This window comes from Aphidius gifuensis, linkage group LG1 (assembly GCF_014905175.1).
Source record: "Aphidius gifuensis isolate YNYX2018 linkage group LG1, ASM1490517v1, whole genome shotgun sequence".
NCBI classification, from domain to species: domain Eukaryota; kingdom Metazoa; phylum Arthropoda; class Insecta; order Hymenoptera; family Braconidae; genus Aphidius; species Aphidius gifuensis.
The window spans coordinates 6,776,409-6,793,857 of record NC_057788.1 but is presented as its reverse complement, the minus strand read 5'-3'; the positions used below and the strand labels follow the sequence as shown (position 1 = coordinate 6,793,857).

General features: G+C 28.2%; 1 protein-coding gene across 1 annotated transcript in view; it reads left to right on the top strand.

The window, feature by feature from the left end:
• LOC122847439 (casein kinase I-like) overlaps positions 1–17,449 on the top strand; it is a 155,166-nt gene that overhangs the window by 98,258 nt on the left and 39,459 nt on the right. The window contains exon 10 of the transcript XR_006373366.1: positions 13,163–13,198. The gene's annotated coding sequence lies outside the window, so the exon portion shown is untranslated. The remainder of the gene's footprint in view (positions 1–13,162; positions 13,199–17,449) is intronic.

Here is a 17,449-nt window from a genome sequence, read left to right as displayed (position 1 = left end):
ATATAAATTTTCAAAGCAGGATATATACACAACACAACTGGACGCATACACATATATATTAACAGCTCAAATGGTGTTTGTTATATATATTATATGACATGAGTACAAGTGCAATTCAAGTCAAATATATTATGAAAAAAAAAAAAAGAATATAAATAAAACAAAGAAGAAGTTTGTATACATACTGATATTAAAAATAAAAAATTTTATATAGATGAAGTATGTCTATAGAAATGGTTGACGCGTGACGTGACGATGATTATTGCCAATGAATTTTAAATAGTTTTTAGACACATGGAACTTTATTGTACACCTGTATGTTCAACACACATGTATATATTTTTTTTTTTTACCGCCCTGTAGTCATCGTTATATGTGTATTCATATATTAAATATATAGATAGATATTTATACTTGTAAAGAATGCCCTCAAGGCACAACGCATCTTCAAGAGTACAGGGTAATTCCAGGAGGTATATCTAGCTGTTATTTTCTGACGTTAAACGATTTTTTTTTTTTCTCTTTTTTTCATCTCATTTAATTTTATTATTATTTTTATTACTACCTATTTTTTTTTTTTTAGTAAATATAATTCATCTAACGTTCTGATTTATATCCAACCATCACGAGAATAGATAGTATGAAAAATAAAATTATTATAAATTTAAAAAAAAAACAATATAAATATTAATTTGTATTTGACTCTAAAATTATTCTCAAGCTTAAATTATTATGCATTTTATACTGTTGTTTTAAAAAAAAAATTATATTATATATTTCCTTGGTTATTTGAATCAGTATTTTAACCACAAATTCATGACTCTGTTTGTATAGTTGTATATAACATTGAGTCAACATTACAGTCAACATATTTACTTGTAATTTTCTTTATAGTGTTATTTATTATTTTTATTATTCCAAATAGAGAGTTGGATAAGTGATTTGTATTTTCGTTACTTTAGATTTAATATTAAACTTGAAGATATTGAAATGAATTTTATATATATCCAGCTATTAGATTAATATATTTGATAATATTCATTATTGTGTAAATAGACATTTAGATGACCACTGAATGCAATTTGTGATATTTGTATATGTAAAATAACAATGCCACAAATGACATTTAATCAGATTTGTTATTTTATTTACTAGTTTGTTTGTTTAATTTGTGGTTTTATTTTTTTTTCTTCTTATAAATATATTTTTTTTTATTTAACAGTCTTTGTTCTTTGGTTGGTGTTAACGTGTTGTGTTCTGTAAAAAAATACACAGAGAATTCGATGAAATAATTATTTTTGTTTTCTTTGCTCTGTTTAATTTTAATTTGAATTATTATATCAATTTGTGAGTTTATGAGAAAATTTGAGATATGTAGAAAAGTGCCAATGAGAATTTAGCCATAGGCAAATGGAGAAGCACGATATATGCAACTCGTCTAATAGAGCTATACATCATTAACGTTGAGCGACCGTATTCTCACGGAAATACATATATATATTTATAAAAATATATACATAAAGTATTTTCTTGGTCTCTTGTTGTCTTTTGCATTATTTTTTTTTTTTCGTTTTGTATGGATCATTCTGTTTTCATCATCGACCACAGCAGCTGGCCTCTTTTAACCATACTTTTGCCATCAAGTTTTCTGCCACTATCTACAATTCGGCATGCCACTTATTCACGCCTGACATTTTCTTGCAATTTATTTATTTTTTATTTTTTTTCTTCTCTTCAACCAAACTCAATAATCTCTCACAATATGTGTCGGTGTATATAATATTTTGTATACATATCTATATACGTTGTATAAATAACAAATGTATGTCTTTTGTTTATAAATATTTGACATTGAATTAGAACTTATTTGCTGTATTTAAAATAAAAAAAATCATAATTTAAAAATAAATATAGAAGTAAGAAAAAAAAAAAATATATATATAGGCACGTAAATAAATTATTACTATTATTTTTTTTAATAAATGAAAGAAAAAAAAATATATTTAAATATTTAAAATACATGCCAGACAAACGAAGGATAGTGTGCGAACATATTAACACTATAGAAGGATTTATGATATTGGCATCATATTTTGGTGTGCTATATGCCATGGGTGTCTTTAAAAATTAAAAAACAAAAATTAAAAATAAAATGGGGTTGCAAAATTTAAGCCACATAATAAACCTATGTATATAATTTATCCTTGGGCAGTATATTTTTGATGCTGAGTCGATTTTTTTTTTGTACTTATTTCATTTCTTTTTGGAGCCAATACGTATCAGATCAATGATCATAGTCAGATGGTCAATATACTTTGTGAGAGACCTCCCGTCATGCCACCTTTGACCCTCATAAAAATAGCTCCACATAACAAGATGAATAATAAGACAATTTTTGTTTTATCAAAAAATAAAATTAAAATAAAAAAAAAGCACAAACACATCAGTCCCATTTAATTTTCAATCCTTCAGCATGCCTGAATGTTAAATTTATTCAGCAACAAAATATACTCTTTGCACACTCATAATTTATTGCCAAACAACACGCATATTTATTATATTATTTATTTATATTTATATATTGTATATAATGTGCACAACGCCACCACGACCCTCGCAATTTTCACTCTCAATGTAATATCTCGTTAACAATAATAAATATATATATAATAAGGAGGAGGAGGAGGAAAAGGATGAACAAAATAAAAATAATAAAATTACTTTTTTATTTTATTTTTTAAAAGTACATTCAAAGTGCCAAAGGTATGGATCGTGAGATAGTCAAACAGACTAAAAATATATATTCGTATTCTTGTGGGTGAGGAGATCTGTAACGTGTCTGCCGACCCCTTTTTTTTTTTTGTTTCTTGATTTTTCATGATTTCTTGGCTGTCTGTGCGACTCGCAATAAATCTTTATATTTTGTATATATTTGAGTTGGCAATATGAGGATACTGGTAATATTGTCGTGTGAACGCCGCGTTTATTTATTTTTTTTTTCTCTGTTTGGTGAAACAGTTTGACAGGGTTACATAATTGCAGAGCAAACGTTGACTGTCTTTTTTGAAATTGACCAGCCGAAGGCTAGTACAGAGAATGAGTAAAAAAGTAAACATTGACAATGACACAGAGAATCATGTATATTTTAATATATTTTTAAAAATAAATATCTGTATGGAGCTGAAGTTAGCGGCAAAATTAGCTGCAAAAGAGCCAGAGGCCAGAAACGAACAGGAGTCTCTGGGCTCCTAGCATGAAATTTTTTTCGAACTCAATTAAATTGCAATATAAAGGCATAGGTTGATAGATTATTGTCGAAATAGTAATAATACGTAATATTTGCGATAAATCGACGGAGAAAGGGAAGGTAAAACGGTGAATTAAAATTTGTTTTTCTATAGAGTTTTACAGATTAAATTTTTTTAACTAGGATAAAGGGCCGATTATATAAAAATTCCAACGGGAGAAGGTTAAGAGATAAATAAAGATAATGCGTGGAATTTTTAAAAATAATTTTCTACGCGATCGGTAACAAGTAGATTATAGAGAAAAAAGATTTCAAGTCCAAATCTACCCCAATCTACCCCTTACCGATCGCGTAGAAAATTACAAAAAAAATTCCACATTATCTTTATTCATCCCTTAACCCTCTCCGGTTGATATTTTTATATAATCGGTCCTTTATGTAACTTTAAAAAAATGATTTTTCTAAAACTCTATTAAAATCGAATTTCAAGCTCCTATTCGTCCCTGGCCTCTGGCTTTTTTGCTGCTAACTTCAGTTCCATATAGGTTGTCTACAAATCATACCAAAATTCTAAAAATAAAATTAAAAAAACCGTACAAATATAAATTAACAAATTTAGTTTAAAATAAATAAATAAATTATATACATCGTTAGATTTGTTTCTTATCATTTTTAATTGTGAAAACATATATATATATATAAATAATCGTAGTATAGGGTGGCCTAAATTACTGGCAAATTGGCACAACTCCCACACATTTTTATTTTTTCTATTTTTTTGATTTATAACGAGCCCTTTATAAACCACAACGTATATATTCATACACTATTACGTTATATGCTCACAAGTATATGTAATTGCGAGCATCTTTGCACAACGACTCTTCACCAAAGCGCATTTGATTTATGTCTTCATAAGCGATGTGAGGTAAATGTGATGCGTGGGCCCATGCGTTCATTTATTCAGTACAGTACAGTGTTGTCTATATACATACATACAGTATAAAACATGCAAGGAAATTATGATCGACACTCTGTTGACTTCAAGGAGTTCAGCAAAATCATGCATTTTATCATTATATCCATACTTGTACATATCTTTATGCTCATATCTATATATAAAAAAAAATAAAATAATAATAATAAATTGTGCACTCATTACTGAGAAAATATAAATACATCAAAGAGGCAATTAACGAGAATCGCGATTCACGGATCAAAGTAGAGGATAATGATAAAATGGGGTCTAAAAAAAAAAAGAAAAAAAAAATCAAGTATGCGTGTTCTGTGTGTGTTTGAATTTCTAATATGTATGTGTGTGTATTAAATTATTATTGTATGGATGAGGTAAAGATAGACAGGTATAGGTTAACTTTGTGAATAAAGAACAAAAGCTTTTAAACGATCACGAGGACCTGTCCGTCATGCACGACGATTGCAGGAGCACCCACCTCTTGTTCAGGGCGCATCCTCGGATGCGGATCGTAAGAAATAAGGTGATAGGTTAGGCAAACACGAGGTTCTTATCTGATGGCCCGTCGGCGAAGCGGGCGCCACTTTTGCCCTTGCTATCCTCACTCTTTCTCATATTTTATATTATATGTATATACCTATATATACAAACAAGAAATATATTACTATGTTCACTCTTCATTTTAACTCAACCAGAAACAAAATACTCAAACATACTCAACAACAACATGCCTTAATCCTTCAACCTTAAATTTATTTTTCTATATGAATCAGACATTTCACTTATTTCAACACATTTATAATCTAAACGTTATTTTATTTTTATTTTCTTTGGAAACTTGTTGACATATTTTCCTACTGTATATAATATATAATTTAATTTTCTATTATTTATTTAATATAAATCATCAAACCAAATAGTATTGATGAAAAAAAAAATAGTTGACAAGACTGAAAGAGTCTCACGATCTTTGCCAAGTTTTTTTTCTGTTATTTTTTTATTATTATTTATTTATTTTTTTATTTTTGAATGGGACAATGCTTCATTAAAGCATTGTTGATGCACAATATCACACAATTAGCCTGATCGGCATACTGTGGTGCTTTCGCCCTCGGCATCAAATGATTCAAAGGACCTCGATCAACCGATCACCATTTCGATCGAGAGCCAGTTCGATGCTGCACATGTATACACGCGTATGAATATAAAAAAATATTGGAAAAATGATTTTTCTATATATAAAATTTGCGATAAATAAATAAAAATATCGTAAATATTTAAAAATAAAATTTCAAAATCAGTCGAGCTTTGTTTTAATTATTAAAAATGTAATTTAGAAATATAAAAATGTTTTTTCCTGATAATATATAATTCATAGATGTATTTTTTAAAAATAAAAATATAAAAAAATTCTCTTCAAGAATAACATTTCAATGAAAATTATGTGATCAAGATATTCGTAAAGTGAGGAAGGATTTAAAAATAAAGAGAACCTCGAATGGAATTTCATGGGTTTCAACAACGCAACGTTATCTATGTCTTGTGTATAAAGATATACCCTGGGATGGTTTATATATTTATATACGAATGAATCTAGCCACACTTTTCTTGACTGCTTTCTACTGTCTTCCGTCACGACAAAGTCTCTCGCGCTAATGAAAATTCCGGTAAAAATTTTTATATATATACACGAATTCAGGTATATATAAATGTATGTTAAGAAAAACGAGTCACAAATGGAATGCAGTCCAATTAGTGAACGCAGTGACACACACTTTTTTTCTTTTTTTTTTTTCTCTTAAATATTTTTTTCACGTATATATGCAATCATCAATGAAATTTAAAAATGAAAAAAATTAGTTAATTATACTATATACCTAAATATATATTTCCCACAAAAATATACATCAATTTTTAGCTCGATTCAATTTTTAAATTAATTTTTTTAATAAGATTTTTTAATGAACTCAAAAATTAATTTAATATTGATTAATATACACCTACCTAATTGTACAAGTAATTACAAGATTGACCATCAGTGTCGTTGATCTGGTGCCGTTGATCTTCAAACACCTTTTTTTTAATTTTATTTTATCAATTTTTTTATTATTTTTCTTCCTCTTATATTACAACGTCATCTTGTATACATATTCATACACACTAATAATCATCGTTTCCTTTTCAAAATTATATTCAAATAAATTAAAGGACAAATGAGATGAAAAAAAAAAAAAATTAAAAATTATCATGCGCGTATATTCGACAGAGAACGAATTGATATTGGCTAATTTTTTTTTTTGTATATTTTTTATATATTCATTTGAATTTATTATAAATTATAGTATAAAAAAAATTGCTGGTTATGGATGCGTAATCGACTTGAAACATTTATACTGTAAAATAATGATGATGATTATAATAATGGTCCAATGCGAAAGAGTGTAGGATAGTAGCCAGTCGAGTTGATTTGTAAATAATGAAAATAAAAGCTCCATTTTCTTTTACCCTTTTTATTTATTTATTTTTTTTTCAGTGAGTATATATTTTGTATATTGAAAGTTATCACAAAGTCATTTCACATTGGCTACTGTTCATCGTAATATATATTATACACTGAATGTAATATACCAACATACAAATCTACACGATTTACTGATAATAATAAATCAAATAAACATACACTCATGCACAAACCCATATATTAATTTATTTTTTTTCTTTATTTATTATTATCTTGGGTATTTCGATCTGATTAACATATATGAAGAATAAAAAAATGAAAAAAAAAAAAAATATTTATCAATCAAAAAATACAATTAAATTCAAATGAATGAATAAAGGATGGAAACATTGCTGCATTTACCTCAAAGTTTAAATACATATATACACATACACAGCTACGACTACAATCAAGTATATATTATATCCCGTTGGTCAGTCTTTCTTTATTATTTATCTAATTTTTTTCTCTCCTTCTCTCTCTTTTAACTCGGCAAGGGGGCATATCCGCCTTGAAATAAAATCACTGATACTATCTCTACTCAATGAACTCTCCCACGCCTATGGACCCGTTCTTCGTTGGTGCAAACGGGCCTCATCGGGTCTTATGCCGCGAAAAAGTAACGTTCATGGTGGAGGTCTGATGGTCAGCACATGTGCATTACAACTATACCAATATAATATGAGTTTGTGTGTGTGTTGGTTTGTAGATGTAGGTATATCACAGGCGTTGGGAAAATTGGTAGGAAGAAAAATATATATATATAAAGAGGGAGAAAGGGAGGAAGGGAGGTAAAGCCAGCATATATTGCTTTTTTTTTTTTTAATTTTATTTTTAACCACCCTGCTATCTCCCTTTACCCTCTCTCAATAGCCTCTTTGCTTCTCATTCAATGTGCGTTTTTTAGTTGTTTCTTTTTTTTTTTTCCCTTTGAAAGCACAAGAAATATATATCTCTCGTTGAATCTAGCTGTATTGCGTGCGTTTGCGCAAAAGAGTATATGTGTGCAGTCGATGTTGAGAGGGCGGTTGCAAAATCAAGAAAGAAGAAGGGATTTTAAAGATGAGAATAATAAAAATAAAATAACAAAAAAAAAATATATAGGGAGAATATACTTGAAGGGGTCTGTTGAGGTTCGACCCTCGACCCCAGCACGTATTCGCCACACCCGCACACCGACACAACGTCTTAGTACCATGCAAACGCCAAAGTAAGTGAGACGATGCGAGAAATTGTAAGAGAAAAAGGGCCCTATAATATGAGTTTGTATTTAGAGGGCAAGGTGGAGTCCATGCGCACAACTTCAGAGGGTCTCATATACATGTATACATTTTCATTTATATGTATATGAATTTGTGTTGGTAAAATTAATAGCCAACTGATGTTTAAAATAAAAAATAAATAAAAATATATATATTTCTTGTAATGTGATTACGATGCGTGCTGTCTTCCAAGATCGTGATCCGTATGGGCATCAAAAATGACATTAACTATATTTTCTTAAGAAATATATATTTTTATTATTTTTCATATGCTGACAAATTACAATATATATTTTAAGTTTATGGAAACGACGCATTACAAAAAGCCAATTTGTGTTTGTATTCAAATATTATAGTTTATATGGTTTATTTATTAATATTTTTAATTTTTTTTTTTAATACAAGCTGCATCAGGGTATAGGTATATCTTTGGTTAAAAGGTGATCGGGATAAAATTTATTGAATATAAGAATAAGGCAAAGAAAAAGATTAAAACCATTTTGTTGGATCGTAAAGAGTCAAACTTACCCTCATAAAAAGTTCGTTCACCAGTTTTTTGTATGTCGGGGACATAACCCCAATGTGTTTATATACACGTTGTGTATATGCCGGCTTGGCATCATCAATTTATTTATTCATTTATTTATTTTTTTTAAATATTTTTTAAATATCTGTTCTGAGTGGGGTTTCATCGGTTATATGAACGTGCTGAAAGTCGCGCAGTGGCGATTCTCGATTATTTGCGAGAGCATAAATTCTTGGGTGGGCCCCAATGAAACCACTGAATGAAAAAGATAAAAATAAATATTAAAATATAAAAAAAAGCAAATAATATATATTTATAAATGTTAAGAGAAAAATATAAAAATTTCAGAAGTCATCTATACAAATTTGCCTGCTTTTTTTTATAAATTTATTTTATTGTTTTTATTTTTTTTTATTAACATGATATATTGTCATTCTTTTGTATGTGAGATTTAAGACTTTTGCTGGATCACGCCGAGTTACGTCTATGCAAATATGAAATATGCAAAATTGAAATTCCCATTTATGTATAAAATATACAGTGTCACATCACGATCGATTAATGAGTATATATGAATAAAAAAAAAATATGCAACTTCATAAAAGACCTCCCCAATTTTAATACCATTTAAACCAATAAATTTATGAATTTTATTTTTAAATTTTTCGACATTTAGCAGCATGTGTCTGACAATATTATAAAAAAATGTTTAAATTTATATATATTTTATTCTGTCAATTCTAATAATTATAAATCAGCCTAATTATCATGAAAAAATAAAAGAAATTTTTGATATACAAATATGGATGTTTAAAATTTATATTTAACTTGCAACAAATACGCCCGCGCGTTGAGTAAAATCATGCAACATATAAAAAAATACATAAATAAATAAATAAATAAAAAAAGTAGACATCGAATGTAATACGTCTGCCAGACGTCTAAATGTTGACGAGCCTCGGCGAGCAGCTAATAGCCGTTTAATAAGATTATGTCTCAGGGCGAACAGACATGACGTTGTCAGAACACGTTCTCTCCTTCTTTATCCTTTTATTCGTGCGTCTGTATAAATAAATATTTTTGAACATGGTCAGGTTTTACAAATTAAAAACAAAAAGAGTGAGATATACTTATATGAAAAAAAAAAATAAATAAATTTAAAAACATGAATGAAAAAAATATACAAGAGAGATGAGAAAATTGATTCTTTATAAATACAATATGATGATATGAAATTGATAAGTGTTGTATAATTATGTTAAACTGTTAAACAGGGTTAAACAGTGATGAAAAAAAATAATTAATAATTTTCATTTATCATATACAAATACACGGAGAGATATGACATCGTGAGAAAAATAAAGCAAGTACTTGATCAATCTAGAACAACCCACGCATAATAATAATAATAAAAACAATAAAAAAAAATTATAAACATACTGAGAATGGTGGTGTATATGTTTAACAATTCGAAAATCTTGGCATCGTCATTCTTAACGTAGATATTTTAAGATCAAGCGTGCACATGGTATGTTGTCGTGTTACAAACATCGAAATGACTGACATACAGACGTGTAACATGCTGACCCCCTGCTGTCCAATGTCGTCGCTATGAGATTCAGCTCATATTATAGAGTGACGTTATGTGAGTGAAACTTTTCATATCATGATTGTGTAAAAAAATAAATATAATAAAGTTTATATTATTTTCATTATTACAATAATTTGTCGTTTTTTAAGATCATTATTTTGCCTTATTTTCTCATAAATTGAATTAAAAACAAAAAACAAAAACAAAAGTACATGTACAGAGAGAAAATAAGGTGGAGATGAATAAAAAAATGAAAAAAAAAATAAATAAGCTTGATTATATTCTGAATTTTAGCGGCATCTAGATGCTGTTGTCAGAGACTCTTTGGTATCTTGGCGTAGATCGGAATTCAGGTACACGGTAGCATTACCTTAAGGCAAAGAAACCAAAGATGAGGGCAAAAGCGAGCTATACTGAGTTAAGGAAAAAAAAGCAAAGAGATGCAAAAAAGATGTATATAAGTGGTATATAAGCTTCGGGGAATATAAGTGTTCTTCTTATACACGAAACAACCAAACAACCAAACAACTGCATATATGTGGATAAATGCATGCAAGCATATATATGTACATAAAAATAACACATACATGGTATATATATATAAAATAAATTTTATTCTTTTGTGGGTACTCTTTGCAAAGGTTTTCGAAGCCCCCGGGTGATCTACCGTCCCAAGCCAAGCCCCTCATTAACGCTTTTGCTAAGAAATTACACGCAGTCGGTGGCAAACAAGAGCAAGAAGGTGTCGACCGCACGATGTTCATATATATACATGAAACTCACCTCTTATCCTTTTGCTCTATGCTTTTTCTCTCATTTTTTCGTATTTATTCTCGTTCCATCCCCCTTTTTTTTTATCTATATATACACATTTTGTTGCTGGTGTTTTTTTATTTTTTATTTTTTTAACTTCTTTCCGGTTCATATCTATTCCATCGATCCGTGTGAACTGTACCCAATATCAGCGATATTTAAAGTCAAACAACTTTCTTTTTAACACACTGTATTGTTTCACAATATATATACCTATTTATTTTTTTTTTTTTAATTATAAATTAAATTATAATAATGTAATTAAGTATAAATTAAAAATGAAAAATGAGATTGTAAGCATGTTGATTCTAGCAGTGTTTATTAATTGAACATAATGCAATTTTACTTGATCTTTTGTCCCCTCATTTTACTCGGTATTTATCTCCTCATTTGCACATCATTTTAACGTTAGTTGTTTTTTTTTAATTTTCAATATTATTACTCACAAGATATTCATCATATATAAATATATAAAATTGGAAAACTAATATTAAAGATATACCTATATGAAAATAACAGGAGAAAAAAAAATTAAGAAAGCTTTATAGTATATTGAACTTTCTCTGTTGAATTTAGACAAGCATGCATCAAATCCAGAAAAAATATAAATAAAAAAATTAAAAAAACAAGTAAATTGGAAAATAAAATTGTGTCTCATGACATATATTGCAAAATGGTTTTGTTTGAAGGACAAAAAAAAATTTAACTCAAGTCAGTAAGATGCACTGCTCATAAAGCACGTGGCATAAATCAGAGAAAGGGAGGTATGTTTTTTTTTTTTTTTTTGTTTTTTTACCTCTTTCGGTTCCAGATACATCTCCACCACCACTCATTATTTTTGCGCCATCCTTTTTATTGCTCTCCCTCTCAGTTTATTTCACTTCTCAGCTCATATGTAACTATAAATGTGCACTCTTCCTGCTGCACTCTGAGATATTTCTTCGGACCAACTTTACATTTACAGCTCAAGTATATATTCTCGCTTTGGTATATACAAATTTGCCTGCGAACATTCTCCATCCAAGTTTTATTTTTTAATTTAATATTAGTCCCACCTGTCAACCAATTTTACCAAGTAATTACCTTCAAACATTTACCTATTTGTCGTTACTTATTTTTAAATTATCTTCCCATTAATATAAATTAAAATAAAATTATCAAAACTATATGCACTTTTGTACACTTGATTAATTAATAAACTTTCAAATCAACAGTCTGATATTTTCAATATATATTACACCAAAGAAAATCAGCAATAATAATTGCTATTATAAAAAAAAAATTCAAATAAAATATGAAGACATCTAGGAAGTGTCTTCATCATGTATTATTAACTAATATAAATATTTTTATATGGAAAAAAAATATTAAATAAAATACAAATCAATATAATTATAAAGAAAAAAATAAAAAAACCAGACGATTGATTGAAATTATTATTTTCATTACAACTTCAATAGAAATAGCACATGTATAATATACAAATCGATTCAACAAATATATACATGATAAAATTAATGCAATATATATTTTTTTATGTAAAAAAAAAATATATATAATATGTTATATACAGAAATTGACTCGTTAGAAAACCCCTTACTACGTACGCATTTATTTACAAAATGATTATAAGTTGTTGTTGTTTTTTTTTGTTTTTTAAATAATTTTTTTTTTTTTTTTCTCTCAAGTGTATTGAACATTTCTATTCTGCTATATACCGATCATTAATCAATAACAATCAATCTTGTGCTGTATATTTCTTGTGAACTCTGTACGGCTACACCACCGCACCACATGCCGAGTTTATCTCAATTAATCCTCAACAGTGTGCATTTTCACCACTTTGAAAAGACTTTATATATATAAATAAATAAATATGCATTTGAGGTGATCATCCATACGTCGAGAACAACTTTACAATTTACGTAAAATCCGCAACAGTATGGTTATACCATTTTCACAATCATCAATCTTCATCCATATGCTATTTTTTTTTTTGCTCTTTAAATATTTTATTTTTATTTATAAATAAATATACATGATTTTATTTCATTTTTTTTTTGTTTATCAGTTATCGATGTGTATACTCGTGATATTTTTACAAAAAAAAAAACAAAATATCTACATGTAAAATATAATTAAACGGTTAATATAAAGTTTGACATTTTAACAAACAGTAGAAATAGAAATCTAATGATTTTTTTTTCTTTAATCGATGAATTAATGTAATGAATTTTTTGTTTGTTTCAGGAAATAAATAAGGAGACTTGCTGCAAGTACCCATGGGTAAGTGCTATATATATATTTATAAAAGTATGCGTAAAGTTGACTCAAGACATGGGTGAAAGTCTTGGTATAAATATATATAGAAAAATATATTTTATATATATACGTAGGTCACTATGCGCTTTGAGTTCTCTTCACTGGTCAAAGCGCATAACCGCGAAACTCATATGCCATCGCTCTGTTTCTCTCGACAATATAATATGCATTCATATATATATATGTGCAACAAAAACCATTTATAAATATACATTTTATTCTCATTTGTAAAAGCTTCCTTTTACTTTTTATTATTTTGCACGAGTGAGAAAACATTTTGACCAAAAGGGTCTTTGAGTTAGGTATACGGTTCATCGTTGTCATTGTAAGCTTGCCAAGAGAGCATTCTCGAAAAACGATAAATTCGCGCTACCTTACGTTGCAAAGGCGTGTTGTGAACTTTAGGGTCAAAGCCACAAAGACCTGAGTTGTTCTTCGCTTTTATTACTCTCTTTGTGTTTTTCATATATTTTTTTTATTTTTATATATTATTTATTTATTATTTTTTTTTTATATTTTTAATCTTTATTTAAATTATAAATGGATATTATTTAGAGCAGCGTAACACGCATTTAATAATATCCCTTTTTTTTTTTACGAAATGATTTTTCTTTTGAATTTTTTTCGAATGATTTCTTCACTTAAAAATTTTCGAAAAATGATCAGAAAAATTCAGGTTTTTTTTTTCATTCGAAGGGTAGTTTAAATAAATTTTTTTTGACTTAATAAATTAATGAAATTATCACATGAGATTTTCAAAATTGTTTAGTCAATAAAACGACATTATAAAATCTTTATTTTTAATATTAAAAAAAAAATTCTATTAGAAATTATCAATATGTACTTAAAAGCTAGACTATACCAAGACCTTAAAAAAATTCCAGACTTTGTTGTTGAGTTTAAATACGAAAGATGACACACCTACATACTTGTGTATGCCGGTTTGCTTTGATTTCATTAATGGAACGGGTGCGTACTAATGCGCGTCTATATTTACAAAGCTCTCAGCTTGCGCATTAGGAATATATGATTATTAAATATTACAATATATGACTATTAAATATATACAAAAAAATAAAAATTGTCACACGCATTTATTACTAAACGAACAAGTTTTTTTAACTTTTTTTTTTTCACATTCGTCGTTAAAATAAATGAGATAAAATATAGAAAGCAAAATATTTTAGCCTCGTGCTGTTTGTGCAATTATATTTTTGTATTTTATTTTTTTGCTAAAAATTTTTTCATTATATTATTATTTTTTTTTTTTTGCGTTTCTACATTTCAATGGGGGCGACCTAGCAGAAAATTAACACTTCTAGACACAACTCTTCGCTTGAAAAGTTTGCTTATGTTAATCCAAAACAACTTTACTACTTTCTGTCGAGTCAAAGATATTAATTAACATCATCATCAAACTGAGCATGTTGAATATCAGAATACACTCAAAATCTTTGTCTTAATATATTTTAATATTTATATTTATTTGTTTTTTTAATTTTAACTTTAATTTTTCCTGTTTCTTTTACGTCATTCTATGAAGGCCATTATGGCACGAATAGTTAAGTTTATTTGTAATTAATTTTGCATAATTATTCAGCAAAGATTAGTATAGCAAAGTGCACAGTAGATATATATACATAATGTCGATTCGACATTATGTATATTGTGGAAGACCTGATTCTATCGTCGTTTTTTTCAACGGCTAATACACGATCTTCCTAATTAGTTGAATAGTAGTTTTACTAATCAGACTACTTTTTATTTATGTATATATACAGATAGATAAAAAAAATAGTGTAAAAAATAACAAGTGAATTATCTGAGAACATTTAGTTGTGTTGTTATAAAAAGTCTCATTTCCATACTAAATTATTTTATCCCTCTATTGTTGGTGGTATTATACTGCACAAACAGGACATAACCTAAATTCATACTGATTAATTGTTTTTCATGTTTCAACTCAGAATCATTGCAATTAATTTGAATTATTTCTTCTTTGCTGGGTTTTTTATTTTTATTTTTTATTCTCTCTTTTCCTGCATAAAAGAAAAAAAAAATTAAAAAAGAAACGATGAGATCACGGCGTTACCAATATACCTTCGAGACCAAGAGAGTCAAATTCCGCTCGTTCCTGGACACAGTCTGCCCTTTGTCCACCATTATTTACTGCAAAAAGGGAACCCAAAAAATATTTATACACATACGCAGATAGTCAACTTAAAAAAAAAAAAGAACTCGTAAATTATTGTTGAAATTTAAGTTTCATAAATTATCAAGCAACATGTAGAGCGACAAATTCATATAAAAAAAAGAAAAAAAAAATAATAAATAAAAATGAAATAAGATGGAGAAAAAAAAAAAGAAATAAATAAGCATATAGCTACAAATTTTATAACGTCTTAAATAAAGTAATAAAATACATAATATTAAACATTTACAAAGTCAAACTAAAATCGGTATATCATTAATCAGCGCATTCACTGTATATAGAGATCTTCTTTAGCCATCATCTAGCATTTGTTATTCTTGTTAGCCGTTATAATGTTACAGCAGTTAAGTTGCGACGTGTTGAAAATGTGTGCAAGACTTCGTAAAGACTTTGAAAATCTTATCAGAGTGTCTTTTATTGCTCCATTCATTCTAGTCACATTGAAATTTTTCCCTGATTGGAACAAACGTGCAGTAAACACTGATATCAAACAACAAATTTCTATACACACTTGTGATTCTTAAGTGTCGTTGTACTTCCTTACCCCTAAATTTCATTCCTCTGTCTATGCTCAATACAAATTTAATATTTTTTTTTTTTTTCAACTTTAAATTCTATAGCCTTCAATGTTTTTATCTTTACAATACTATATTGGTATGCGTATTATATAGTATAGAAAATTCACATTGTAAAATACGATATAGCAAACAAAAAAAAAATAAGAGAAAAAACTATTTACCAGTAAAAAGTTAGTGCAAGGTGCACACGTTATATTCTCAACAGTCTTAACAGTTTCAACTGTGTGCCATACATAATAGAGGTTAGCCGCAGGGTGGTAAATCACAAGACGCCATGCGGGTGTAGTTATATCGTGCGTGCGTGATGGAAGATTAGTCCAGCATTGTGCAAGCACATAGGTGGCACGCGATGATTTATAGTTTACAAAAACAACTCACGGGTGTGTCTCACTTCTTTACATTGTTGCATATACATTTAAAAAACTTCCAATAAAGGGATGGAATTAATTCTTTTTCCTCTTTTTTCTCGAGTGCTTCTGGTATAACCAAACTAAGTCATCATCATCAAAATATATATGCGCTCAATGTTATTTAATTTTTTTCCAAATAAATTTCAAGGATATTTCCCACGTTTATTTGGAAGTCGTTCAATGTCTCAAGGCCATTGTGCTCAAGATTAACATTGGCTAAATGTTTATTTATATTATTTCAATGAGTGGAAAGAGAAACAAAAAAGGAATCCAATGAATTCCAAGTGTAAACGAAACGGTAGAAAACGAGAATAACCAAACATGAGTGTATGTATATTATAGAATAAAAATTTGAAAAAAAAAAAAACAAAGTTACATCAATGTTGGTAGCAGCAGCAGCAGCACATGAAACGAGTAGAGGGTTGTGCAAGCGCGCGTGTATAGTATTTCTCGCACTATCCCTTGGCATTATTTCGTGAGACAGTTGGTTCTACTGGTGTTGTTATTTGCTGTGTTGATATACTTGGTGGTGATGCTTATGTTGTCTTTCTCTTCTTTGGAATTACACCCCTTTTTTTTTTTTTTCAAAACTTTGTTGAGAAGACCACCTTCAATGACTACAAATTGCATTGTTTTGTGGCTTGTTTGTTGTTTTTATAATGGTCTCCTTGAGAACCCACCAAGAGAATTTTTTAGTTGTTACAAAAAATACTTTAATATACAAGACTTTTATCAAATAAAAAAAATAAATATATATTTAAATGTTTCTTTGGTTTAAGAGGTTAGTTTATTTGTTCGTGAGAATGCGAACGGAAAAGTCGGCAAATGACAAAATAAAGAATTTAAAAAAAAAAAAAAAAAAAAGAATTAAAAATAATATATATAAATAACAAGAATATCAATTCACAAGAAAACGATTGCCTGCGTTCCAGTGTGAAGAATTACCGTGATGACCTCTTCGTGATCTCAATTCTATGCTTACATGTACAAAAATTATATAGTTATACATAAAATA